Source organism: Bidens hawaiensis, unplaced genomic scaffold (assembly GCF_021521415.1).
Source record: "Bidens hawaiensis isolate Kalapana, Puna unplaced genomic scaffold, B.hawaiensis_p1.1 tig00006734_1, whole genome shotgun sequence".
In the NCBI taxonomy this organism is placed as follows: Eukaryota; Viridiplantae; Streptophyta; class Magnoliopsida; order Asterales; family Asteraceae; genus Bidens; species Bidens hawaiensis.
In genome coordinates this window covers 34,256-60,940 of record NW_027491459.1, presented here as the reverse complement: position 1 = coordinate 60,940, position 26,685 = coordinate 34,256, and the positions used below count along the sequence as shown (strand labels likewise).

The window sequence follows — 26,685 nt, the reverse complement described above, 5'->3', positions numbered from 1 at the left end:
AACTTAAGGATTTAGGGATCCCTCAAAGGACCGAGTTCAGGCTCAACCAAGTCTTCGTCCACCCTTTCTCGAACCAGATCCATGCCTTGGGCTTGTGTCCCAGCTTCGGTAGGAGTCCAAACAGCATTATCCATTTCTAATTCCGAATTCTCATCCATAGGTGGAAATTCTTCTATAACGGCATCAATTGGTTGTTTTGCTTATTCAACGACCCCTTCCCCTAAGCCGATTTTAGCTCTGGCAAACAGCCCTGATAGCTTAAAGTCTGATTCGGATTCTGCTCTCGCTGTTCTCAAAGTAGCGAAGTTACCTGAGGGAGAAGCTCTTCTTCCTCTTGTTGAATCGACTCTTGGAAAGAGTACGTTATAAGATAAGTAAGGGCGAGAGGAAAGAGACAACAGCTGTTTACTAGCAAGCATTGAAAGCAGATTCCAGAATGACTCTTTGAACTGAACGACGTAATAAATAAAGAAACTAACTGCCATCAAAGCTGAACGAGATGAGGATTAAATAAAATCGAACTGTGATAACCTTGGTTTTTACCATAAAAGCAGAAAGCGCCCAAAAGAGTGAGTGACTCAAGAAAGGCCATCGCTCTTCTCTCTTGACCTGAGACTTGGGGGAGTTCTGTGAGCGAGGAGCGAAGCCTTTCGGTAGCTGTTCAAAAGAATCAATCAATTCAATCAGCTCCAGAGCTAGGAGTTCTATGTCTAGGTTGAGGAGAGTCCTTTTAGTTAATCTTAGCTGCTACCCTACTTATCCTAGCTCTAAAAGCAGCTACTGACTCGTCAAGTTGAGTCGACAGTGATTCTTCTTGTTCCGCTGTGAATGTATCGTTATCGTATTCAGTAGTTTTCCCTGCTCGCTAAAACCCTTCTTCTAGTCTTTATCTTGAATATTTCTTATTGTCTTTCCCTTTCATCTTGATATCAACTCTGACATTAACAAAGCATCGGGCGGGGAAGCTTTCAATATTATGATGAAAGAGACTATCAGAGAAGGTCCCACTCTGCTTGCGTCCGCTAGCTGACGACGTGTGTAACGCATGCTCCTGTTCCGCGGTTGGTGTTATATATAGAAGTTATTGGTTGAGAGTATCGGGTCTTCGATTAAGGCTGATCTCCTCAACGCATCCGCTGTTCAATCATCTGCTGCTGATGGTCTTATTGTCGCAGACGGTCTTCTGTTGGCAATTGAATCAACTCTTACTGCTCGAGTAGACGGTCTTCTTGGTGAGTGAAGTATCTTCATCCTATAATAAATAAGGACATTTACACCACCTATTACAGGTCAGGTCCTAAAGCTATAGTGTAATTCCCTGTGACTATTGACATGAGATCCTTCTATGCTTTCACCGATAATCACATCCAACTACATCCAGGAATCGCATCTGCCAGATGTGGTTTCGGGACCAGGCGTGTAACCTCGATAGCATGTGCCCTAGCCACCCAAGCCTATTAGTCGCTTAGATAAAGAAGGAAGCCCTTCGGGAGCTATTCTTTCCCTGATATTGGCAGGACTTACTAGCCCCTAGCTGTTTCAATGGTAGGAGCAGGGGATTGAAGAGGGACATCCGTGCTAAGAAGAAGGGACTGCAGCCCCAAGGTGTAGCATCAGTTCCAGACAACCGCTCAAGTTCAAGTAAAGGCTTCTGTCCTAGGAAGAAAGGCTCGAAAGCCTAAAGCTATGATTTATACCTGCTCTCTCCCTGAAGTGGATGTGGAAAAGCGGGCGCTAATGCAAGGAAAGGAGGTGTTGTTCGTCCACTTCTGCTCCAGCTGAAAAATTACCTTGTAGTCAGAGGAAACTCAAACGTAAGCTAGAACCGGAGAAGAGAAGATACTTTAGGTTTAGTCCTATTGCCTTGATGTAGAGGGAGTTCACTCACAGCCGGGGCTGCTTCATTCTCCTAAGCCTCAGAATAGACACCTTGCTGAAGCCCTAGGAGGGGAAGGCTCGTTAGTTGCTAATCGGAAGAGAAGGGAATCGAAGAATCCCATTTGGCTTGGTTGCAGGAAAAAAAGTATAACTAGAAATTGATTAAAAAAAATCAGCGGGGTAGAGGAATTGGTCAACTCATTCGATTTCTAGTGGTCCAAATTTCGGGCCTTATTCCTTTCCGATCGCACTAAAAGTTGTCACAGAATGGGATTAGGATTTGCATCAATCTATAGTATAACCAATGGTGCCGATCACCCCTAAAATGGTTCGAAGTCCCTGACTGAGGCCGTTGCATTACCTAAAGCCTCCTAGCGAGGAAAGCAAAATATGTTCCAGAGATACCTTGGTAGTAAGGCCATGAAGGTCTTCACTTGGTCACCACCTCCTTTGCTGCAGGTGAGAAAGGGCCTTGCTTTCCACTGGCCTGATTAGTAGTCAGACTGATGATCTACCCGTCTCCGAGGGGTAGACCAGCCGGCAACTCTTGCGGCAAAAGATATGCGAACTCCTCCTTAAGCAAGCGCTATGCTTCATCCTCAACAAAGTCAACGGTTCTAGCCTCCTGAACCGTCATAATGGACTTATAAAAAGCCTCTTCTGCCCGATTTTGGCCGTTTTACTCATTTCTTTGATTACCTGGGCATAAGACTGCCCGCTCCACCACGTGCATAAACTAATGATCTCATGATAGGCCAAAGCGTGACTGGCCAAACTCTGTGACAGGGATATAAAAAGGGTGTAATCCCGATTTCTCTAAAGCGCTACAGAACTCAGTGAGTGAAATAATACGACGATCCAAAATAATGGTATAAAAGACCTAGGAACGAGCAAGGAATCTTTTTAGCCCCAACGACAAATGAACCTAGGGGCGGGGCATTTTCGGGGAGTAGCCCGCTTCCCATTACTCAATAGGGCAATTCCTCGCACATCATTAAGGGAGCCATTGAAAGGTGACTAAAACACCAGAAACGGGGACTACCCGAGCTAATGATAGAGGCAAGAACACTTTCCGGCCAAGTCCCATTAATTGATCATAACGATATCGTGGAAATGCTGCACGGACCCATATATATAGGAACAGAAAAAGAATCACCTTGATACTAAACCAGATCGAGCCCGGGATCTTATTTGAAATGGGAAGATCTAGGATAGGCGGCCAACCTCCTGGAGAGAGCGATGTGTATGGACCAGGTGAGTAGGGATGCAGCTCTGTGGACCGCTCGTCGGGCCTGATAGGTGGTGGTATCACACCCTTCTCAAAGGAACCGTACGTGAGACTCTCGCGTCATACGGCTCCGTCCCGGAATCAGGACCCCTTTCCTTTGACCAACGGGTCCTCAAACCAACTTGTCCTTCCTTTCTATTTCTCGGTAAGCGGTTTTGTTTTTCATTCATTGATTGATTTGATTCAAGGTAGCTTTAGCTTGCTTCCAAGTCCAAGCGCTAGCGGTAGAAGCTAGTCGTCAGAAGCGAACTTCCGGGCCGGGAAGGAGCCAAAAAAGGTGAGCGCCCCTGCGCGAGCCTTATTGAAAACTAAAGCAAGAAGGGAGAAAGTTTACTTTGAGAAAGAAGGTGCTTGTTGCCACTTTATTAGTAAGTTTACCTCAAGAAAGGCGAAAACTTGCTTGACTATGACTAAGAAGATAGAAAGGGCTTTTCTCGCTTAGTATTGCTTTGTCTGAGCCCTATCTTGCTGGCGCGGAAGCTACCGCAACTCAAAGAAAAAATAAAGGAAGGAATAAGACATTAGCATTAGAAAGAGTACAGGGGCATTCCGGGCCGACTACAATACAAGTCATGAGCGATAGCGAAGCCAAGCTGGATAGGCTTTTTATGTCGAAAGCCCCAAAACTAGCTATCTTATAGCAGACAGCTAAGGCAAGCCTACTCAACTAATCTCATAAATTAAGTAATGGCCTGTTTGCATCGCAACTAATAGAAAAAAACGACTACTAGACTAGACTAGTGGTTGAGTGCTCCTTGTTGTTCGGATCTTGACCGGGTCCGAGCTTCCCAAGCTCTATGCTGTTGGGGAACTTCGCAAGGGTCTTACCACCTTCTTTATTTACTATATTTGAGTCTTTGGAGTACTTTGGGATTATATTTCGCGCCGAGGATTTGTGCTTGTGGGCCGGGGTGAATATTGCAGACCAGTGGATCTGGTGGTTGACAATCGTTCGGACTTGGTAAAGGTTGTCGTGGCACCTGTAGTAGGACAGAGGACTTATCGCGATGGCCGCGGACCAATTTACGATGTCTCCGTCGCTGACGTTCGTCAAGCAGGCCGCGTGGATTGGCCAGGGTCTTCTTCGGCTAATGAGACCTCGATCCCGAAGCCTTCGGAGTATCTTTTTGATAGGCGCCTCTATTTGTATGGGGAATTCGCTTCTGATAGATCTCGCCCAGTCTCCCTCTCCTTCCCCCGCCGCCTTCCAACCCGCGGGAGTATACAATGACAACTTCCGGACACTCATGCCCGATCGTGAGACTGCCTATTGGACGTCCGATGGCACTTTACTCCAACCTGAGCTATGCAACAACGAGAGCGCCCTTGATCCTTGCCGGATGTGCTTGACGGTCCCCCATAATACGCTCACTTGGGGACTTCTTACTCCAGCTGTTCCAAGAGTGTCCGCTAGTTGAACCGCGTCCAGTAGATTCCCTGTTCCGCTCATCCCCTTCGTCAGCTCTTTGATCGGGATACTATTACCCAGGTTCCTAAACTTGGAATGGATGGCGGAGCGTAGGTGGCAAGCAGTTATATGTATACGGTGCTTTACTCGTAGACGCTTCTCCAGCTCTCGCAAGAATTGTATGGGAGTCGTCCTCGGAGGGACTTCCCGAATGACCGTACCGAGGAATTCTACCGTACTCCGTGCAGCTATTGTCGTTGATCCTGCAGAGCCTACCCAAAGGTTCAGGCCGGATTATAGGAAGTGGGCGAGAAGTTTTTTTATTTCTATGAGAAGCTCTACGGCACCCACGATTCCCAGTAGTAAGTCGTCGGCATATCGCGCATAGCAAATCCTTATTAAGTAATGGCTTTTTAAGGGGGTCAGCTTACGGGCCAGGCCTCTCTCTGACCTGATAACCAGTATCGCTTCCCTGCCAAGATCTATCAGCAGACCCTTTCTTTTGCAATACTTAAAAAAGTATCTCATGGCCCAATTATTATTACAGCGTTCTCTACCATAGAATTCGGCCTTCGGGGTCAACCCGGTGGCTTCTATTAGGAAGGCGGTGCAAAGGAGGCTCGAGGGCTTGTTAAGGAAGGCGGCAAGGGCCGACGAAGGGGAGAAAACGAAAAACCTTTTCTGGTCCCCTCTGAGCCGGGGGGTGCTTGTGGGAGGGGTGTGCCACGATGAAACAAAGGAATGAAAGGCCGCTTTGCGTTGGATGCTCTTTACCCTCCCCACAATGATGGCTCTGTTGTCTTGGGGAGGGTTGAAGCTTGCTTCTTCTCCAGAGTCTTCTTGGTCATCAATACGACCTGTCCTTAATATAACCGATCTTATTCTCTGAACAATCAGAATTTCGTACTTCTATTGGATCCTCCCTATCTCCTGGTCGAGCTTGTGTAGGTAGATGTTGTCTGGTAGGGCCGATAGTAATACACTGTGTGAGACGGAGTAAGGGCCCATATTCGACCCTATGAGTCGTCCGGCAGAAAAGACTTTCTGAATGGAGTAAAAGAACTTGGGGTCGCCGATCTCTTCCTTAAAGAGGTTCCCCACTCTTCTTTGATCCGTCATAGGGCCGAGTGGCAGCCTCGACCCGAGCGGAAGTGCGATGTGTCTGGAAACTCGGGATCGTAAATGGATTCGAGTACCATTCTGATCGCCTCTTTCATGATCCTTTCTATAGGTAGAACTGCTATGAGCGGTCTAAACTTCGACCCTTATTTCTTTCTTCATATTATATTGTAAAGGGGAGCAAAGCCCTTTTTTTCTCCCTATATTGATAGATCAAGGGCCCTCCTGCCGTCGTTTCAGTGAGTCATAGGGCTTCTCCTCAGCTCAGTCTTTTTGGTTCTTGAGAATGGTCGCCACCTCTCCCAGGACCGGAATGATTATCCCTGCCCGATGGGTCTACATCCATCCCTGAATGTCGTCGGGTACTGTTAACTTCCCCACCATTCTTGTAACTGTCACCTGTAATCCGCGCAGGTGTGTCCGCACCCCCCTGAGTGGACGAGAAAGAAAGGATTTATCGGAGCAACCCCCCAGGTTCCAGACCCAGGAGTCAACTTTCCCGTATGAGCATTCGGTACATGTATCAGTCCGTGGAAGAGTGAAAGGGTCATCACTATTGAGGATCTCCCCCCCTAATCTTAGATAGGTCGTCTGGGGGTTCGCTGCGGTTCATTGCTGTGCTTACACACTAGGCTACCCTTTTTCGAAAGCTCTGTGGGACCACCTACCACTAGTCTTCGGCCGGAGGGGTTTATTGCGCAAAAACGCCGGGACGCAGGCTCCCGAAGAGGGAAACCCAACGAATGTCAGATGCAAAGCCCCGCACCTCATTAAGATCATATTGGCATACTCTCCCAAAAAAGAAAGAGCAGACCCCATTGAAAACGAGAGTGAGGTACAACAAGGCCATTTCTGTCCACCGTCCTTCTCACGGAGCCGTACGTGGACGTTACCGCTCATACAGCTCCCAGCCAGCAAGCAGTTAGCCCCCCTCTACAAGGAATGGAAGTGTGGGTGAATCGACATCAAATAGAGGAATTCGCTTTTTCTTTTCAGCAATAACATGAGAAGACCATCCCTTTCACAAAAACCTACAGACCCCCCTATCCTGTTCAGCACCTTGTGATCTTCTCAAAGATCATTACGAGCCCTCTCCTATCATTTTTCTTTCGAAAAAAATTTCATGGTGGATCAGGACGAGAATGAATCCGGTAATCCAGGACATACTCATCCTGGAGCTTATGCTCTCCTCTGGGGAGGGGGTTTTTCTAGAGAGAGGTAAGTCGAGGGTGGCCTCCCGCTTGACCGATTTATCGGAGTCGGAGGAAGATCTCTCATCCGATCATCCTGAACACAAAGGGGCTGCTCTCGATGTGAGATCAGCAGCAAAAGAAAGAAGAAAAGGGCCATGATCCTATGTTCGTTTTCGCCCTGCTCTGATGATGCGCTCCTTGTTCGCGGAGCTACATACCGGAAAAAGAAAAGGATCTCTCTATTACTTTGAGAGGAGAATCGTTGGTTTTTTCGACGGACTACGTGGGAAATACGAGATCTAGGCAACCAGCTACCTGTTCTCCCCTTGCTTTGAACGATAGAAGAACTACTTATCTTCTCTTAGGCAGCGGTCGGTCGGTTCGCATCTATGGTCAATCAAAAGGTCCTCGGACCCATTCTTCTATACGATAAATCGCCATCTCGTAGCACCACCACGACACTGATTCCCCGACAAAACCCCCGATTTCCCGAGAGTTAGATAGCCGATAGTAGTAGAAGCTCTAAGGCCGCTATTCCTGACAAGGAATAGAGTAAGGCCTTTACTGATCCTGAGTTAATGAGTTAAGGAGATTTTTTATAAACAACTCATCTGAAAGAAGGCTTTGCAATAAACGAATTCTTTGATTTGAAAAGCTCCTTTCCTAATCGACCTTTCGCCTTCCGTTATTTGATCTTTTTTTGGATCTTCTTATCTTATTAAGTAGCTAAATGAAGTATCATCAATTGAGAAATGACAATAAGTGATGTGAGAAATGACAATAAGTGATGTTCGATATCGCTTCTGTGCGCAGAGTATCGAAAGGAACCTCTCGGAGAAGTTCCGAGCCTCGGCAGCCCTCCTTTCTTATCTATTTTCATATATAATATAAAGAGAATAGAAAGCATACTGACTCTGACTGCTATCTACGATGCGATCAGGGGGGAATAGCGCAAGGGCTTAAGTCAACGATTCAAATCCTATCTTTTTTTCGGTATGCCGCTCCGCGAGCTAGGAGTGAGAAAACAAAGTGGGCTGTGGTGATGTCAGAATTTGCACCTATTTGTATCTATTTAGTGATCAGTCCGCTAATTTCTTTGATCCCATTTGGTGTTCCTTTTCCATTTGCTTCCAATAGTTCGACCTATCCAGAAAAATTGTCGGCCTGATCCTTTCGGTGATGCCAGAAGTCGTTTTGATATACGATTTTATCTTGTTTCTATTTTATTTATTATCCCTGATCCGGAAGTCACCTTTTCCTTTCCTTGGGCAGTACCTCTCAACAAGATTGATCCCTTTGGATCTTGGTCCATGATGGCCTTTTTATTGATTTTGACGATTGGATCTCTCTATGAATGGAAAAGGGGTGCTTCGGATCGGGAGTAACCACTAGCGATAGGGCAAAAATCGGGGGGAAGGACAAAAGTCAAGAGTGCGATGCCTACATTAAATCAATTGATTCGTCATGGTAGAGAAGAAAAACGGCGCACGGACCGTACTCGAGCTTCGGATCAATGTCCCCAGAAGCAAGGAGTATGCCCGCGTGTACCAACGAGAACACCGAAAAAACCTAATTCAGCTCCACGTAAGATAGCCAAAGTACGGTTGAGCAATCGACATGATATATTTGCTCACATTCCGGGCGAAGGTCATAATTCGCAGGAACATTCTATAGTCTTAATAAGAGGAGGTAGAGTGAAAGATTCGCCAGGTGTGAAATCCCATTGTATTCGAGGAGTCAAGGATTTGTTGGGAGTTCCGGATCAAAGAAAAGGGAGATCAAAATATGGTGCAGAAAAACCAAAATCGAGATGAATGGAAGATGCCTCTGTCACTCTTTTTTCTCCAATTTTCAGTACAAAGTTACTGGCTCTAAGAAGGCAATTGCGCCTTAGCCCATGGACTGATACGGAGACTACTCTACAGGGGAAATCTCTTACTCGACTAGAGCGGATCCCGAGACTTCACCCGTTCCTTTAAACTGTTGGGCACTACATTCTATAACGAGAATCACAAGGCCGGTCAACAAGGAACAACCTGGCAGAGTGTCCTGAGATAACAAGGCAAAAGTGAGAACGCCCAGTGACGAGAGTGGCGACATACGAGGATCTAACCTCGACCAACGAGAGCGTAGCTGCTCGACCTCAGACATAGGGATTCTCGAACCGGAACAAGGGGATTCGCTCGACCGAAGGGAACGATGCGTAGCGCCATAGGGAGAACCTAGCGTAGCAGAGCCAGTCGCGACCAAGTAGATAGCTCTACGCCTCTGCCGAACGAACGAAGAGCTGCCTAAGTACGGTTAAAGAAAGTGAAAATGATAGGTAAACAAAAGATAGAACAAATGCGACAGAAAGCGTCAGAGCTTCGAAAGCCTGAAATTGAGTGTCCTTGAAATGAGCCTGTCGATTCCTTCCCAATCCAAGACGACAAGGCGGTAACAGAACTACGGCAACTCCGGAACGCATCATGCGGTTTGTTTCAAGGCATGGGTTATGGTCTAGGAGAACTCATGCGACTATTGGCGTTGGGGAAGCCATGCGTTAGGTAAACCAACCGCACGTTGCAAGCGAAGGAGTGAAAGCTACTCGACTGTAATGTAAGGGGAGGACCTACAACGAGTTGCGGTTGCTTCGCAAGCCTATATTAAGGTCTAGCGTTATCGTCGTTGTGGCGCTTGCCGTAGTGGTTGTTGCTAGTAGTTAGGACCACTACGAGTTGTCGTTACCATAGTAGGTTGTTAGGACCACACCACTCGTCGTTATAGCACCAGTCCTTTTTGTTCGGCGTTAGAGGGCCCCACGAGTCGTCGCTAGCGTCATCGGTTGTTTTGAACACAGATCGGTCACACTACTGGTTGTTTGGAACGCAAAGGCCGAAAGGCAGGCAGTCGGGAACACTAAAGGCGCTAGCCCTAGCAAGAAAACTTCGTTAGCGCAATGGCTTTCGCTCCTTTGCCCTATGCCTTTAGTCTGCTTTGAATGATCATTTATTTAACTCTTTGAAGGTGGGCGAAGTACTTCAAGGGATTAGATGGAAGGAACCTCTGCCAAGAATGGAATGCAGGGATTTGGGGCACCTCCTTATTTAGCTTTCAAGCGGGAAAGGACTTCTATAGAGTCATTTATGTTAACCCCTGCTTTGTGGTACTATCTCAGTCTAAGGCTTTGGGAGCCTGCATTTGTGGGAGCTGAGGCCACATTCACTACCATCGCAGTCTGGGTCCAACTGGGAGGTCTTCCCATTTTTCTTCTATTACATGACCAAGGGGAATCTTAGCGTGGACAAAGAGAGAGAAGAGAGGGCTATAGGTCAACCTTATGGTTATGGATAGCGTAGCGTAACGACGGGATAGGAAATCAAAATGCTCAATGAAGCGCTCAAGAGACCCTACATCCTTATTGAGCAGGGCTAGTCAGCGCCTTCCCTTAATGAAAGACGTGGTAACCGTCTTTACTTTAAGGATGAGGGGAACGTCTCTTTCAAAGCTTTAGTGCGGTTTCAGCGGGTTGTCGTTTCAAGTATGCCGTTTTGGTGGTATGACCTCACCTGACACATTAGCGGATTCACCTCCAGCATCAGTTCCAATCCAAGTGTGCCTTCTGCCTCGACAACACCAGAATGACAAAACAAAGCCATTTCTGGAATCTAGTGTTAGCCAACGATCGCTAGGACGCAGTGCATCAACCAAACCCTTTTGATGTGAGGTTCCTTTATTCAAGGCTGATTTGGGGGGTCTTTTTCAATAGTTCACCCCGACAAGTGTGTATTCAATCCGCTTCACTCACGTTACAAGCGCTTCCTGAATTACAGCCATCCTTGACAACCGTTTGAGAGTTCTAGCATGACGACGGCCTTAAGGGAAGGCAGTAGGTGGCCACGGTAAGCAGCTTGTCCAATTGTGCATGCCTTATAAAAGTTCCATTCGTTGTGACCCGGCACGACGTTAGAGCGAGCTCGCCCCGAAGTACACAAAATACTGGCTGGTACAAAGCAGGTCAGGAAGCTTGACATGACAGAAGTTCGAGTCGAACCAGACTAGCAGATAGTGGGGCGATTGGGAGTGAGGGCAGTGGAAGGGCTTGTAAGGCAGCTGTAAGGGAATGAAAGCGCGTAGTCCCTCGAATCTTCCTCGGTCCACAGCTATAGAAGGATCTTGATTTGGCTGTACCCCCACCAGAAAGACGTGTTTTCCATTTTTGAAATAAGGCAAGTTAGCCTCTTTGTCCCTCCCGGTTCGGCAGCAGAAGCATTCTCAGCTCCCGGAGAAGATGAAGCTACCGAGATAGGAATTAGGAGCGGCCGAGAAAGCTCTTGAGAAAGCCAACAATTCTATCCGGATCTTGATTCCGAATATCTTAGATCGAACATCACAAGCCTTATCACCAGAATTCACAACTCACTCCCGACTGAGAAGAGGCGCCTCCGTCCAACCTCGAGAGTCTTGAATGCTCCTTCCATCCAAGCATGATAGTAGATTTTATGGTCAGAACTCAATCCCGGGATGGTGAATTAGACTCAGCCTATGCTGGCCTTATACATCCGTAAATATTCTTAAATAATAGGGCCACGGCCGTGGCGTTGGGCAGAAAGCCGATGATTTCGACGAGGCCCTTCCCTTTAACCCGAACAGCCAGATTCATCACAGGTCATCCCCTACGAATCCTTTGACGGACACCAGAGAAGTTAGTTCTTCGCCTATCACATTGGTCGACTTGAACTTCCCTCTAGTCCTAGAATCACTACCTCTTTCTCATCAGAGAAAGTCGTAGGTGAAAGCGGGCCTTTCACCCATACTCATGAAAAAATGGGGGAGCATACTTATCCATTTCGAGATAGTTGCTACCTATATGTTCTGATTCATTTACTACAAGAAAGCCACTATTCCCTCCAAGCGTAGGTCGAGATTGAAAGGCAAGAAGGAGTGTTCAAGCCGTAGATGGTTCCCGGTTATACCTGTTTCCTCTCTTCCATTGCTTTACTTCATAATCATAAGGAGACTAGGTTATTCTCATTCCTGCTTCAGTCCATCAATGCAGGCGGTTAGACTCTTGCTATAGATTAGGGCCTCTATCGTGCTATTCTATACATAGGTAGGCGACAAAGACAAGGGATCTCTCTCGCTATATAGATGGATGCTGCTTGCGAGAAGCGTCTCTTCCCTTTCAAAAAATTGAAAAAAGAAAGAATTTTTCCGCTGGTATTCTACGCTCGCTCTCTACTCCCCAAAAGCTCACTCACAATCTATGGCTCACTTAGGGCTAGAAAGATAGGCTTCTTCATACAAAGCCAACCGGGAACCTTATTTCGACAGATCAAACTAGCTAGGATCGAGGATTCACGCCTTCCCTTCCGCTTACACCATTTCTTTGTGAAAGAAGTTAGACGACACAGTTCTTTTTACTATGACTTTCAAAAAGAGTTGCCTTATCTCGGTAACAGGGTCTGTTGATTCGGAATCGTGGGATGAGTAGATGTAACAGATGATGAATCTTTCTGTGAGATTCCAGGTATTAAATAGTTCCTTCCCGCTTCAATTGCCAATTCTTGGTCATTGAGATTCATGGGCGATTCGGATGTTTATTTAGGTTTGGAACCCTATACTTCTTTTTTCCCCTTTCAAATAAAACGAAATGCTTTAAGTTTTTCTTTTTGGAATCGTGTTAGGTCTAATTCCTATTACTTTTTGGCTGAATTATTCGTCACTGCATATTTACAAAACAGGCGCGGCGATCAGTTGGACCTTTGAATCATTAACATCTCTTTTTTTATTGACTTCCTCCTTTTTTTATCCGCAGGAGGTTCACTTCAGGTTGCTGTTCAAATGAGTGAAGTTATTGAATTCTAATTAGACCTAACAAGAACAGAATCACTCTCTGTAGGATTTGAACCTACGACATCAGGTTTTGGAGACCTACGTTCTACCGAACTGAACTAAGAACGCTTTCTTATCACAGTAGATACGACTAAAAAGAAAAGGATTCTTTTTGTACCCCCAAAACTAAACATGCATAAAGTCTCAGAAAATGAAAATGATGTATGTCCGAATCGATCTCAATGGATCCCTCGTGACTGCCCAGAGGAGAAGAATAGGTAGGGATGACAGGATTGGAACCTGTGATTTGACCCAAAACAAAGGCGCTACCAAGCTGCGCTACATCCCTTTCATTTGGTCTACAGTGTCATTGTAGAGAATCCCTGCCCTGTTTTCCACAGCGGCAATGCACCTCCATCGATATTAAATTATCTTGCCATTTCCTCTTTATTGATTTATATACTCATCATCATCCCGCCGATCCCACCAACGCTTTCTTACTTATCTTAGGAGCAAGGTTCTAAATAATCAGCCCTTTGATTTGAATAAGTGAGGCTTTCTTGATAGAAAGATTTGCCTGTGACAGAGATCCCAATTCCGTGTATCCGGATAAGCAAGCCCCGCCACCAGCTTCCACCCAGACAAAAAAAGTGAGCGCCTAGCGCGAAAGGTTGCTTTACTAAGTAATATAAACGTTAGCGCTTTAGTTTGTTTGATTGCTCGTTAGTTTCGTTTTCAAAAAGGGGCGGAGCTTGAAGAAGCGAGCCTAGAGTAGCAGCGCAGCCTATTACGTTTTTATGGCCCCTTTTCTTTTTTATTCTATTAGTAAAGCGCTAGCGCCCCTATAGAGTCAGGATATTCTGCTATCAATGAAACCGAAAGAAAGAAAAAAACCCGTGCTTTTCGTATAGATCGAAACTTGTAGCTTGATTCTTTACTCATTCCATACTGGGAAGAATTGCAGGCGATAACACTTCTTCCTTTTTTTTATTTTAACAAAGATATCCGACGATCAAGACAATTCCCGTGAAAGTCTTTCATAGAAGTGAATTCTTATTCTTACGAAGCAAATAGCATTTCCTTTTGATTTGTCCACTGGACCTATTCTGATTCTGAATTATCCGTCGCTACGCTGTTCCCAAGGACTAGTAGAATCGAAATAGCGAAATTCTTGGGTCATCTCGATGGGTTTAGAAACCACACGTTTCTCTGGATCATCATAGCGTACTTCCACATATCCACTCAGAGGAAGGTCTTTTCGTAATGGATGACCCTCGAAACCATAATCTGTTGATATAAGGCGTAGATCTGGATGATTGATGGAAGAAACACCAAACATATCCCAAACTTCTCGCTCCCACCGGCCGGCTGATGGAAATGGACTGACTACCGGGGATATTTGTGTTACTTCGTCTGCACTGGTTTGTACACGAATGCGTGAGTTAAACCGAGTACTCAGTAAATTATAGACCACTTCAAATCTTCGTTTTCGAGAGGGATGATCAACTCCGCAAATATCGATCGAAAATTGAACCCTTGTATAGGTATGCAATTGAAGAAAGCACAACATTTGAAATGAGCAGTCGTTATTGGTATCAGAGCTATTCCCATGTTCCGATCTTTCCATTTTTTTACCCATTTCTTGGGCAAAGTCTCCCAACTATATTTGAAAATGCATTGGTTATCCATAAAGATAAAGAAAGCTTTCTTGTAGTTCCGCTTCTTGCTCTAAAAATGAGGAAAGACTTGTCGGAAATAGTTGGCTTGGTCCGACCAAGAAAGGCATGGGAGTTGTTGGGCATAAAGAAAAGATGCTTCTAAAGCTCTCTTTCTTCTCTTATGATATTTCTAGTTGGATGAAAAGATCACTCCTAAATGAAGTCTCTCTTACAGTTCAAGAGTTTCGAAAGGCTCTTAGCACGGGAAGGGTATTTTACTTCTTAGAAGGAGATAAACTACCTAGATCTTTGTATGTATAGGTCTCTTTAATTGAAGATAGGAAAAAGACATCGGTAGGGGAGCGTTCCGACTTAGAGTGAAGCACCCGCGCGAGCGGTAGTGGACGAAGCGGAAGCGAGAATGTCGACTTGAGTAACGCAAACATTGGTGAGAATCCAATGCCCCGAAAACCTAAGGGCCCCTCCGCGCATCAGAAATCCTTGCTTACGCTCTGGAGAGAAGGATCTTTTCCAAGAAAGACCTATTGCCCTTATTACTCCAAGAGATTCAAAGCGGCTTTAGATTAGTAGATTAGAAAATTCCTACTGCTGTGCTAAAGGCTAGAGAGGCAAGAAGAACATCTTACTCAACAAGAGTATCGGAAGAGATGCGCCTTCGGGACTTCCCTTTTAGCGTGGGAGTAGAGAAGGAAAAGGCGAAGCTGAGTCATATAATAAGTTAAGGGAACTATAAGGCGATTGAATTCATTTCAGTTTAGTCGATATGAAAGCTAGCAGAGCTAATATCGCATTTGAAAGTGAGATATCACTATTGATTGATTGATAGAAAGCCCTATTGTAGACTAATAGCTCTAGCTTTCGATTCCTCCACACTTCCATTTGTTAGGAAGAGCTATTATTCATAGTATACAAAGTATACTTTATTTCCCGCTTCAAGCAAAGTCAAGGACCTTTCCTCATTGGCCTTCGGCTTCAGCAAATTGATCTGGGACCTTGTTTCGGTATAAGGACCAAGCCTTCGAGAGTCATCCTTCTTGCTACTTTGTTTTGTTAGAGGGGTTCTTTATACTCTCGGAACAAGGCTGTTGGTTGTTTCTCAGTCAGGCATGTCTGTGCTGTGACTGGGAGGTCGAAGCTAAGACATGGAACAGGTCTCCCATCAGCCAGTTACTTTATTTTGTTACTAATCCCCGGTGGACAATGCTGCGCCAGAGTGAAAAAGAAGAAAATAAAAGAAATAAAAGAGAAGTAGGTTTTGGAAGGACCAACGGGGATGGAGGAGATGCCCCGTCAGAAGGTGTTATGCGCAGACCACTCAATCTTTTGGAAACTGGGTCCGCTGGGGCGGGTTCTTTGGTTAGCACACCAAGGCTTCTGGCTGATCTGGTCTCACTGGAGAGTTTTTACTTCGAGGGAGGCGAAAGGCCCAATGAAAGAGTAAGAAAATGATGTGAAAATGTAAGTCCCCCCGGGGCGTCGCCGATCGATACGAGATCCGCACGAGGTCTAGGAGTGCGGAATCCTCCTAGACTCGTTTATTGGTGTAGAAGACGAAGAACACGATTACACATAAACACATACACGAACAAACACACAAATGGGATAAACAAATCTGCAGATCTTTTATAAAATAACCAAAACACTTACATACCAAACATGAAAACAAATGACGGCCGACCCGAGGTGAGCTCTACCTCGGGCCGTCCCACACGACTCTCACTCTCGGTTTCTCTCTAGACAAATGAACTGTAACACAAAACTCTCTAACTTTCTGGATAACTAACCCTAAACACGACACACATATATATATATAAACTTCGCGGGCTTGGGCCTGTAGGCGAAGTTGTTATAACTTCGCCTATGGCGAAGTTATTCTAACTTCGCCTATGGCAGAAGTTGTTACAACTTCGCCTATGGCGAAGTTGCTCTAACTTCGTACTTCCACAACGCTGAACAGAATTGCATAGCGACGGTCACAAAACATGCACCAACAGACTCCCCTTTGACCGTTGCTCTCAATTCTAACAAACACAAAAGATCATCTGTTACAAAACATGCACCAACAGACTCCCTCTTAACTGATGATCTTCTGTTTGTTCTTCAACCAGCCGTGTCTGAAACTGTCTTGTAGCTTCACAAATCTACCAATCACCCAGCATCTTCCATATCAGATCTCCCCTTCAATGTAAGCTTCTCCGACTAAATAGATTGAGGTCTTTGAAATGCATGCATCCCCGTGCCTAATTAATCATCTCAACCAATCACGTGAGTCCTTCTGACTTCACCAACACGTGAAGTTCATCTAACTTCACCAACACGTGAAGTTGGGCTCTCTCCACAACTTCACCAACACGTCGGCATACGATAAGGTTTAATCTTCAACTACTCAACATCAAGTGATCAATTTCATCACAAAACCACCTTGACAGAATCTAACACACATGACCATTAATTAATCTGAAGCATCTTCAATCACCAGGGATAACAATCAAGAACATAAACACGTTAATTCCCGATTAAATCCAACTTGTTCCAGAATTTTCACTTTAATAAATAGGCATCACGTTTCAGGATCCAATTCTCGAACGCCTTGAGAATAACATAAATAATATGCTCTGACCGCAATCCAGTAATGACGAAAACCTTCAGTTCAATTTGACTTTCTTCAGTTGGTCAACCTCGAACAACAACAATTTCATTGCCCACAAACACCCAAATATGTGTCAATATCCAGTATCAATCAATATCCCATTCACAACCTCAACTCCATATCCAGAGTTGACACGTATTTGTTCACACGTAAGACCAAGAGATAACAAGTTTCACTCGTTGACAGAACAACGACTTCGGTCTCACAATAATCGTGTACACCTGGCCATACAGACGAAAACTCCAAACACTTTTTTTTTTTTTTATCTTCGCCTGAAGTCAACTTCGCCTAAAAGTCAACTTCGCTCCTCCTTAACTTCGCCTGTCCATAACTTCGCTTGGTAGATAACTTCGCCTGTGATAAGCGAACTTGTGAGGTAGGCGAAGTTGTGAATAACTTCGCTTAACCTTATATCTTCGCCTAAACCCTAAAATTTAAGCGACAACTTCGCCTGAACCCAATAACTTCGCCTGCGGCGCTGATCGGCCAGAAACGCATCAGAAACGTGCCAGAAACACCAAAACGCAGATCTCGAACCATAGCATAAGAGCCTAAGGCTCTGATACCACTTGTAAGTCCCCCCGGGGCGTCGCCGATCGATACGAGATCCGCACGAGGTCTAGGAGTGCGGAATCCTCCTAGACTCGTTTATTGGTGTAGAAGACGAAGAACACGATTACACATAAACACATACACGAACAAACACACGAAGGGGATAAACAAATCTGCAGATCTTTTATAAAATAACCAAAACACTTACATATCAAACATGAAAAAAAATGACGGCCGACCCGAGGTGAGCTCTACCTCGGGCCGTCCCACACGACTCTCACTCTCGGTTTCTCTCTAGACAAATGAACTGTAACACAAAACTCTCTAACTTTCTGGATAACTAACCCTAAACACGACACACACATATATATATATATATATAAACTTCGCGGGCTTGGGCATGTAGGCGAAGTTGTTATAACTTCGCCTATGGCGAAGTTATTCTAACTTCGCCTATGGCAGAAGTTGTTACAACTTCGCCTATGGCGAAGTTGCTCTAACTTCGTACTTCCACAACGCTGAACAGAATTGCATAGCGACGGTCACAAAACATGCACCAACAGAACATGAAGACAGAGGTTACCCTAAAGCTCGTAGGAGTTTCCCTGGTGAAAAGAAAGCCCAATAACGGCTTCGATAGAGAACCCAACTCTTTTCCTTTTACCACAAAAACTTCCCTGAAGTCAGTCCGGTCATTCCATACAACGAAGCTAGCAAACTAAGGCAGCACCCAACGGAACTTTAGTCTTTTTATTCTATTAGTAGCAGGGCCGTAAAAAGCAAGGGATAAAGAAAGGCTGTGCGGATGACGATGATATCATAAGGGAGGACCAGACAGTTCCCGGTTCCGAAAGCAATAATCTATTTTTTTACTCCACCGCAACTACCGAGAGCTCTTCCTTTATTCGCCGCAGGAAGAAATTCCAACTATGCTGCCTTCTAACGATAGGACTGGAATCCGAGCTCCTAGGCAAAAGCTTGAAGCTTGAAGACAGAAAGAGAAGATATTAACGGGATGCTTTATAGTCGAAGTTGCGCCTAATGCTTAATCTAACTATTAGGTACTATATTAGAGAAAGACTCAATCTGCCCAATACTATACGCTAGGAAGAACTTTATTAGGGTAGTAGCCCAGCTCTTGAAGGGGGAAGCACATAACTAATAGGGTTCAGGCTTATACGATTCATGTTATCCCCCTGAAGCCCCTATCGCCTGCCTGGAACTCCTGAATTCACTCTTTAACTAGAGGAAGCGCCTAAAAGGGGAGCAACTGGGCTAGACTGCTGATCTTATGGAGTAGTCTGACCCTGGGAAAGAGACTGTCATCGCTGCCGAAAATAAACATGCTGTGCCGGGTGACTGGAATCCTCTGAGGTCAGCAGAACAGGCTGACAATCGGCAGAAGATGCTGAGCAAAGCTGCTTGAAGCGTGAGGCTGATCCGTAACATCAACTGCAGAAGAATGCGGTTAGAGTTGATGAACAGGAGAAGGCCGCAATACATCTCCATCATCATTCTCCCCCGGGGCTTATTAATTAGGTTAAGAAAAAGATGAAGCGCCCCCATTAAAGAGAACATTCAAGGATACATCGAGTCTCTTGGATTTCAGGTCATAGCGTCTATACCCGGACTGAGCATATCCAAGAAAGACACAAGTGGTTTCCTTGGGGACTATTTCTCTCTTAACTGCGCAGGAATATGAACAAAAGACGTGCATCCAAACACTCGAAAATGCCTATAGTACTGCTCCAGTAAGAAGTTCGTGAGGTGCCGCTGCAGCTTCTTCCCTCTCTCTTCCCCCAAAAAAGGATAGAGATGCCCCGTCCCTTCTTTATGCACATCCATATACATAGCCAGACACAAAGGTGTACAATCCGGTAAAAATCTGCGGCATTCACTGTAGGTTCTCTTACTTACTCTAGTGGCTGGCAAAGGCCAACCGAGAGGGGAGAACGAATAAGAGGAGCCTTCTTAGGAAATGACTTAACTTAAAAGACAGATGACGCCCCAGCTTGACTCGAGATCAAGACTCCTTACAGCTCGCACCAATAGCGGAGCGGCCGGAGATTGATTGAAAAGGCGCAGCCCTGCCGCCCCCCTAGCCGCCTACCAACTCGTGTTCGTAGCTCGATCGGAGGTCAAGACTGTGGTCCACCGGAAAAACAGAAGTCGTCCGTATCAAGTGATACGTGAATTGCTCAGTAGTGCTTCGCCACTACCGTAGCTGGCGGAAATAGCTTAATTGGTAGAGCATAGCCTTGCCAAGGCTGAGGTTGAGGGTTCAAGTCCCTCCTTTCGCTCCCGGCTTCGTCGTTTAGTGGTAACGAGTGTGCCTTTAGAGATAGGGGTGAGCGGCAATCATCCCCTTGTAAAGGGTTCCAAACCTATCTTCCTAATAAGAATAAAGGGGCAAGCCAAAACCTAGTCCTAACAAGTTGCTGTTTCATCAGCCCTTGCGCTACAACTAGCCTTTTCCCTTACTAGTAAGGGGCTGCTAGTTGTAGCGCGCATTGTACTAGTGAATAGGAAAAGCGAATTGAGATTACTAATGACGGATGGAGGTTGAGGATAGAACATGTTGGGTCCCTCGCCCTTATCTCCTTCGCCGGAGACTGCAAATGATGGGAATCCTATCGATAAAGAAGAGGTATAAGCATCGCCTCTCGATCCAATCAGTCTCCCCTGGCCTCCCCAAAACACTCTTGATACGAAAGAGACCTCCCGCCATAGAGAAGAGATCTAAAGTCTGGGTCCCCTCGATCACCCTCCCTTGAACCTGAACTGGTCGAGAGAGATGAACCCGCACCACATTTTATAACCTTCGAACCGAAAGCCCCAACTAGAGATGGAATTCCAGAACCTAAACCACTCCGTTGAGAGCTCCGTGACTCGTTCATGGGAAGGTCCACCAATGATTGCCATTCTCCCCCTATCTGTCTCTTGATCCCTCATTCCACTAATCCGTTGTTACTTTACTGATTCATTCAAGGCAAAGACTCCCTCTTTGTCTTATTAGCGCAGGTGTTCGTCAACGATGAAAGCCGCTTATGACTCGAAGGGCTAGGCCCCCGGGAGGGCTTTCAGGGACTGGGTAGGGTGGATTATAGAGCTAGGGGCTAAGGTTTGTCCATTGGGATTGGGCATGGACGACTGGGCCAGCATTGATGAAAAATGACAAAAGAAAAACTTCTCCCATCGCATCATTAACCGGTGTAGGATTAAAGATCAGGTCCAGGATTCGAGTCAAATCGACCTTCCCTCTCATCTCAGGGTGAGGCAAGGAATTCAAGCAAATGTTCGTTCTTCAATCTCTCGGCTGCTCAAGAAGTTGGACTAGCTGCTCCTCCGACCCGGAGTGGATTCTAGTGGAAGGGCAGAGCAAAGCCTTGCAGTAGGAAGGTGTTCGTTGCTGGGACGGGTACAAACTGGACTGAAGGGAGGAGGAATTCAATAGTCCTCTCTTCCTGGGGATTCATCACTGGCTAGGGCTTTCGAATCAAAGCATGGGCATCTGCAACTAAGAGGGAGCAGTAGATCGTCGATGGAAGAGCCATGTCAGTAAACTTCTATTGGGACTTCTATGGATTATGGATTCGACTAGAGGGACTCCTAGCAGCAAACTAGTATAAAGGGCCCCCGCAGGAGCCGCCAGCCGGATCGACCAACAAATGATAGGCCAGAGGGATGGGCTCCTTCGACTAATCAGTGATCCCTGGGCCTACCTAACACAGATGTCCCTGAAATAGGGGATTGGTTGATCGGAAAGCTCGGGCAGGAGTAGGACATTCCATACAATTCCGATTCGCTAGCCTCTCAACATTTTTTCATAGGGGTGAATTCTAAGTTTCCTTATTCCGGTTGTAAAGCGGAAGAAGAGGGAGAAGGGGCACAGCCCCACCAGCAGCCCACGTTTCCGACCCGAAAGGAATTGCAAATGACAGAAGAATCTGTGTGTACTATCCATGGAGTGGAGTGACTATTCTGAATCTCCTCTTCTCTTTCTCCCCCTTTTTTACCTTCGGCTATTACCGGCCCAACATTGGATTTGTTTGAAAACAATACAACCAAGGTGGCGTTCATTCAATCAAAGCTTTTATGCCCTAGCACTAATGACTCTCTTTGGAAAGAAAGGAATGCAGGGAACAAGTCTTTCCTTTCCACTGGTTCTTGAAAGCTCTCAATCCCCGCTTCTCCCATATTGATTCTCCCTCTCGCATCGGTTCTGCATCAGATAATGAGCCCATGCGCAAACTTTATCTTTTATTGTATTGGCGCCCGGTAGGTAGGCTATTAGATTGAGTCGAAAGCCTACCGGTTCCGATTCGAGCGAGAGCCCAAACGGGGGAGGCGAGAACATCTTGATCGAAAGCTCCACTGTTCTGAATAGTGAGAAAGACTTTTTCAAATTTGATCAAATTGTTCGATCATTTTTGAATATCTTAGGTGGGCCAACCGACCGACCGAGTTGGGCTGGGCGTCCATGTCACAGAACCTTTCTCTAGCCAAGAATCCCATTATTGATCGAATCGAGGTGGATCCAATTCATTGGCAAATGAAAAATCTACCCTCAGAAAAACCTAGAAAAGAGGAAGAGTCACTAAGACAAGAGCTAGGTAAGCAAGCAAGAAGGAGAGGCTAGAAAAGGCAGGGGCTCTCCATCTCTAGGAAGATTGTGTCCAGGATCTAGTAATCTAAAGCCTTGCTTCTTCTGGTCGGCTCGTATTAGCCTGTGCTTTATTACAGGTAGTCATTCCCCCGTTCCTTTAGTCTTTTCAACGGTACTTGAATCTTAAGTCGCGGTCATGTCTCGCCCCCCGGTATAGTGACCGGTTCCTTGTTTTACCCGAATTTCATCAGTTCCAGGCTCAAGTGCCTGTTCATCCATCTTCATTCCAAAGGCGAGCATATCCATTGAGTGACTGTAACTGCTATCGTTTACAGTCAATAGTTCTTAACCAACCCTTTTTATAGCTTTATAAAGCTTTAAGAGAGAATAGGGAGTAAGGGGGACCTTCGCTTTATTAGAAATTGGACCCGGACCTTCTTTCTTCTCCTGCGGAGCCCTGATAAAGTAACCGGCGGCAGGTTAGTACAGTTCTCCTGCTTGTGGATTTTTCCCTGCACTGATTCAGGAGCCTTCTTCTTTCTAAAAAGAAAAAAGAAAGAAAAAAGAGAAGAAAGGTTTGGTTACGGGAACCAACGGTGACGAAGGTTACCTACTTTCGGTGGACGTGGAGCCAACGAGTTCAGTCGAACAGCGTAACGAGTCTAAGGTTACAGAAGCGTTCGCCAACTTTGATAGGCATAGCATTGCAAGCAAATAGAGCAGAGAGCTTACCCTTTCTTTCTATTAGAGTCGTGAACTTGTTGTAGTCGGTCCTAAAGGGAGAACCTTTCTGCTTACTTGCTATATCCCCGCGTCCTTGCGCGGCTCGGCTCGTTCTTCGAGCCCTGCTTCCCCCTTCCCCCTCTCCCCGTTTACCGTCCAAAACAGGCCGTATGGAGTATAGCCAAGTGGTAAGGCATCGGTTTTTGGTACCGGCATGCAAAGGTTCGAATCCTTTTACTCCAGATTATGAACACCCGATCGGATCTGTCAAAAATGAGCTAACGACTACAGGGGAAGCGGCTGACTACAGTCCCTGAGCCCAGCTTGTAGCAAGCCAAAAGTTTGACTTGAGCCTACTTTGCTAAGAGAAGAGAGAGAAGGAAAAGACAGACGGCAGAAAGCAATCCTTCCAACCTCGGAGTTGAACACAACACTGACTTCGGCCAGTTTCTTTCATCAATCTCCCGGCCCTTGCTTAACTCCTTGTTCCGTAAACCGGTCGCTGGTTGATCTGATCGGACCCCGGACACGCGAGAGCCCAGCCCGAGAGGAATGCATGGTTCCCCGGCGCTTCATGGGGCGGACGTTCGCAGTCCTCCTCCCTCTAATCTAAACCTACCTCACTCGCCCAGGCCTGCCGGCACAATAATGGAATGACGGAGCTAATCTGCTTGCTTGTGCAGGCGATGACCGCTCGGCTAAGGCGCGACAGCGGAGCTTCGAGTGACTTTTTTCTTTGCTCTTCGACAGCCCGTCACTCGAAGCTCTGCCCTTTGCTTTGCCCCGTGCTGTCTTCCTCTAGTTGCCCCCACCCAATAGGCCTGCAGTCAATTGCCCTTCTCGTTCTCATCAAACAAAAGACAATTGCCTTTTGCCGGCAAGCTAGCCTCGCCTACCTTATCTATAGGCATTTCTATCCGCCCGCGCGCGAGATCAGATCGACTACTCTACTACTATCATGCCGAATTTCTTCAATAGGACGGAAAATGAATAGCCTATTCATAATCTTAGAGGCCCTGCACCGCTGCATTCAATTGCTCTGTCATAAAGAAAGGGAAGGAAATCTTTTTTTGATCAATCGCCTGAACCTGCCTTTCTTTCTTTGCCAGGAGGGGTGGGCCAATCACTAATGGATCTCTCAACGAGAGCCTCATTCTGTCTAGAGGAAATTTCTTAGGTTTAGGTGGATCCGGTTGATTATGCGATTCGGTAGATGATTCGGAAGTTGGTTCAGCGATAGATGTAGTCGATGGGCTAAATCGTCGAACTCCTCATTGCCCAAATCTTCCCTGTAGGCTCCCTGCTCCGCCAGCGCGACAACTATCCGAATCATTTGACGCTTCTTCTCACTGAGCAGCCCCTCGACTTCTACTTCAGGTTCGGGGAGCTCCGGCAGGGGAACTTGAGTCTCAGCAGAACCTTCCCTTTTTTATCTCTCCTTTCCCGCGAATTTTCTCCATTTTGCTCGGTCGGGGAGCGGAGGTACCCTCGAGCGGTGGCTAGGCAGTGCTCTTTGTGGTAGCGGGGGTAGAACTCGGAAGGACACAACCCCGACCAGCCGGCCTGTACTGCTAAAGAAAAAGGGCTATGGAGATGAATGCCAGTCTTGATTTGACTAGGTTAGAGAATATGATAGTAAGACTAATCCAATCAGCGGAAACCATATCCAAAGGCATGTCTGCAATGCGTTCGGCATTCCTCCGGAGCTCCTTTGTCACTCTACAATCCTCCTAACTTCAGTTATCCGATATTCGCCTTCATAAATCAACATCAGTCCCCAGAGAGATCCATCCGACGGTCTTTCACTCTCTCGCTTCGTCTTCCCAGCTATCCTTTATATGCAGGTAAGATCAGATCGAATGCTCATTCTGGCTTCTCTCCCACTACTCCACCCTATTTGTTATTATTATTTCACTATTTTAGATTGAACAACGGACAACTTATGCTTCTAATAGATTCCTAGCTGGCTAAGATGCTAGCCCGAGAAGGGCTCCTCGACAGATAGAATCTCCTGGGATCGAGCTAATCTTTCTTTCGCTTGTAAGAAGCATTATGCTTTGTCTACCAATTCCTTTAAGAGTTCTTGCAGGAGAGCCTTAACTCCAGCTGAAAGATGAGACGAGACTCTTATTCTCCTCCCGCCCATATACCAGACCAAAATGATAAAAGAGCTTTCTCACGTCCATCTATCAGTCTTATTTCCTCCAGCTCCCTTGCTATTGTAGCAGCTCCGGCCTTTGCCTCATCTAAGGGGTCGGGGGTGGGGTTTAGAAAGAGTAAAGTTACTAGTTATGCCTGCCCGGCAGTGAAAAAGCAATCGATCATACGACCCCTTCAAAGATCTATCTATATTTTCTTTCTTCTACAAAGAAAGAAAACTGTCAAGCAAGGAAGGCGCAGTAAAGAAAGCCTTTTTTCGATCTTGATTATAGGCCGTAGTACCTACCCGCTTTCACATGCTTTTGAGTAAAGATAAATGGCCTTCTAGCACCTCTCCTTTCAGTCGAGTGGCTTCCTAGATAGGGAGTACGAGCGGTAGTAAATGAGAGATGGTTATTAGTAAGAATGAATCGGCTAAACGCGATTGCTAGCCTCTCCTTTGTGTTGACCTAGGGGCTTGCCTGCAAGTGGCTTCAAACACTCGCTAAGCCCCTATTGAATAGGGCGTGTAAGTCAACTATCTGTCTCAACAGGGAAAAAGCTCGCTTTAATGAAGAAGGCAGGAGAGGAAGTTAACTAGCTATCTCCCTACAGGGAGTCATACTAACTAGCTCTCCCGTAGGTGCAAAGCCACTCGCCCTAATGAATAAGCGGGAGAGGGAGAGTGAAAGGAGCACACTTCTCGACTAAGGCAATCTCATCTGAAAGCTCAAGCTCAACTTGCCGGTCTGAAAAGAGGCTCAACATTCGGACATATCTTTTCGATTGTTAGCATGAAGAGAAAGCAGACTAGATTGAAAGAGGAGAAAGGCAAGCGGAAAGCTGCAACTTCCTTGCTAGAAGGCCTTCCTCGCTAGAAGTACGATTGGAAGCAAGGTAAAGCGGTAGCAAGCGAGGGCTTTCGTGGATCCTTCCCCGGTGGAATTGCTTTTTTTGAAAAAAAAAACAGAACCCTACTTGAGTTTTTGAAACTAGATAATAAAAGAGTACAGAGTCATCTTCCGTTCATTTAGTATGATACTATTAATCATAATGAAAACTATACAGACTCTTATAGAACTTACCCTTTTTTAAGTCATTGACTTTTTTTTAATGATAAAATCTATCATTACACCCTTATTATAAACACTCTCAAGACATTTACCAGGTATTGGTGTTATAGACTGATAATCAGCTTGTATTCCAAGGAAACTAAGAAAGTTTTCACATTTTTCATCATCAAACACCACAAGATCACTATATTTGCATGATATATATATCTGATCAAGGTTTCTAGTAAAAGACACACCTGGATAGTATTCGGGAAACATAACATCAAATGTATCCATTAAACCTATATGAACTAATAACTTATAAAGTTGACCAATAAAATAACTCATATAAAATGCTTTATCTTCCCCATCTAGGAAAAGACTATCCAGAAAAGTCTCAATCAGTTTATACGTATAACTACCCACCTCAACTTTCTTCTTAATACTATTTAAGATAAGATTTTTTGGAAACGGGTATTTCATTTCTATACGGTATAACCTATCACAACACCCCATTTCAAAGAGCCGTGTTTCTAAATCAACCAGATTATAATCGAATTCAGATACATTATCAGTTTCATCAT

The 26,685-nt window shown here is 45.7% G+C and overlaps 2 non-coding genes and 2 pseudogenes across 2 annotated transcripts; 1 reads left to right on the top strand and 3 right to left on the bottom strand.

Moving 5' to 3' along the window:
- Positions 1-2,733: 2,733 nt before the first annotated feature.
- LOC143633447 (uncharacterized) lies at positions 2,734-6,259 on the bottom strand (annotated as a pseudogene).
- A 110-nt stretch (positions 6,260-6,369) lies between these two features.
- On the bottom strand, positions 6,370-7,199 carry LOC143633448 (putative mitochondrial protein AtMg00530 pseudogene; annotated as a pseudogene).
- A 5,556-nt stretch (positions 7,200-12,755) lies between these two features.
- TRNAW-CCA (transfer RNA tryptophan (anticodon CCA)) lies at positions 12,756-12,829 on the bottom strand. The gene has a single exon. It is a non-coding gene; the product is annotated as a tRNA-Trp (tRNA).
- A 6,979-nt stretch (positions 12,830-19,808) lies between these two features.
- Positions 19,809-19,881, top strand: TRNAG-GCC (transfer RNA glycine (anticodon GCC)). Its single transcript has one exon. It is a non-coding gene; the product is annotated as a tRNA-Gly (tRNA).
- Positions 19,882-26,685: the final 6,804 nt, after the last annotated feature.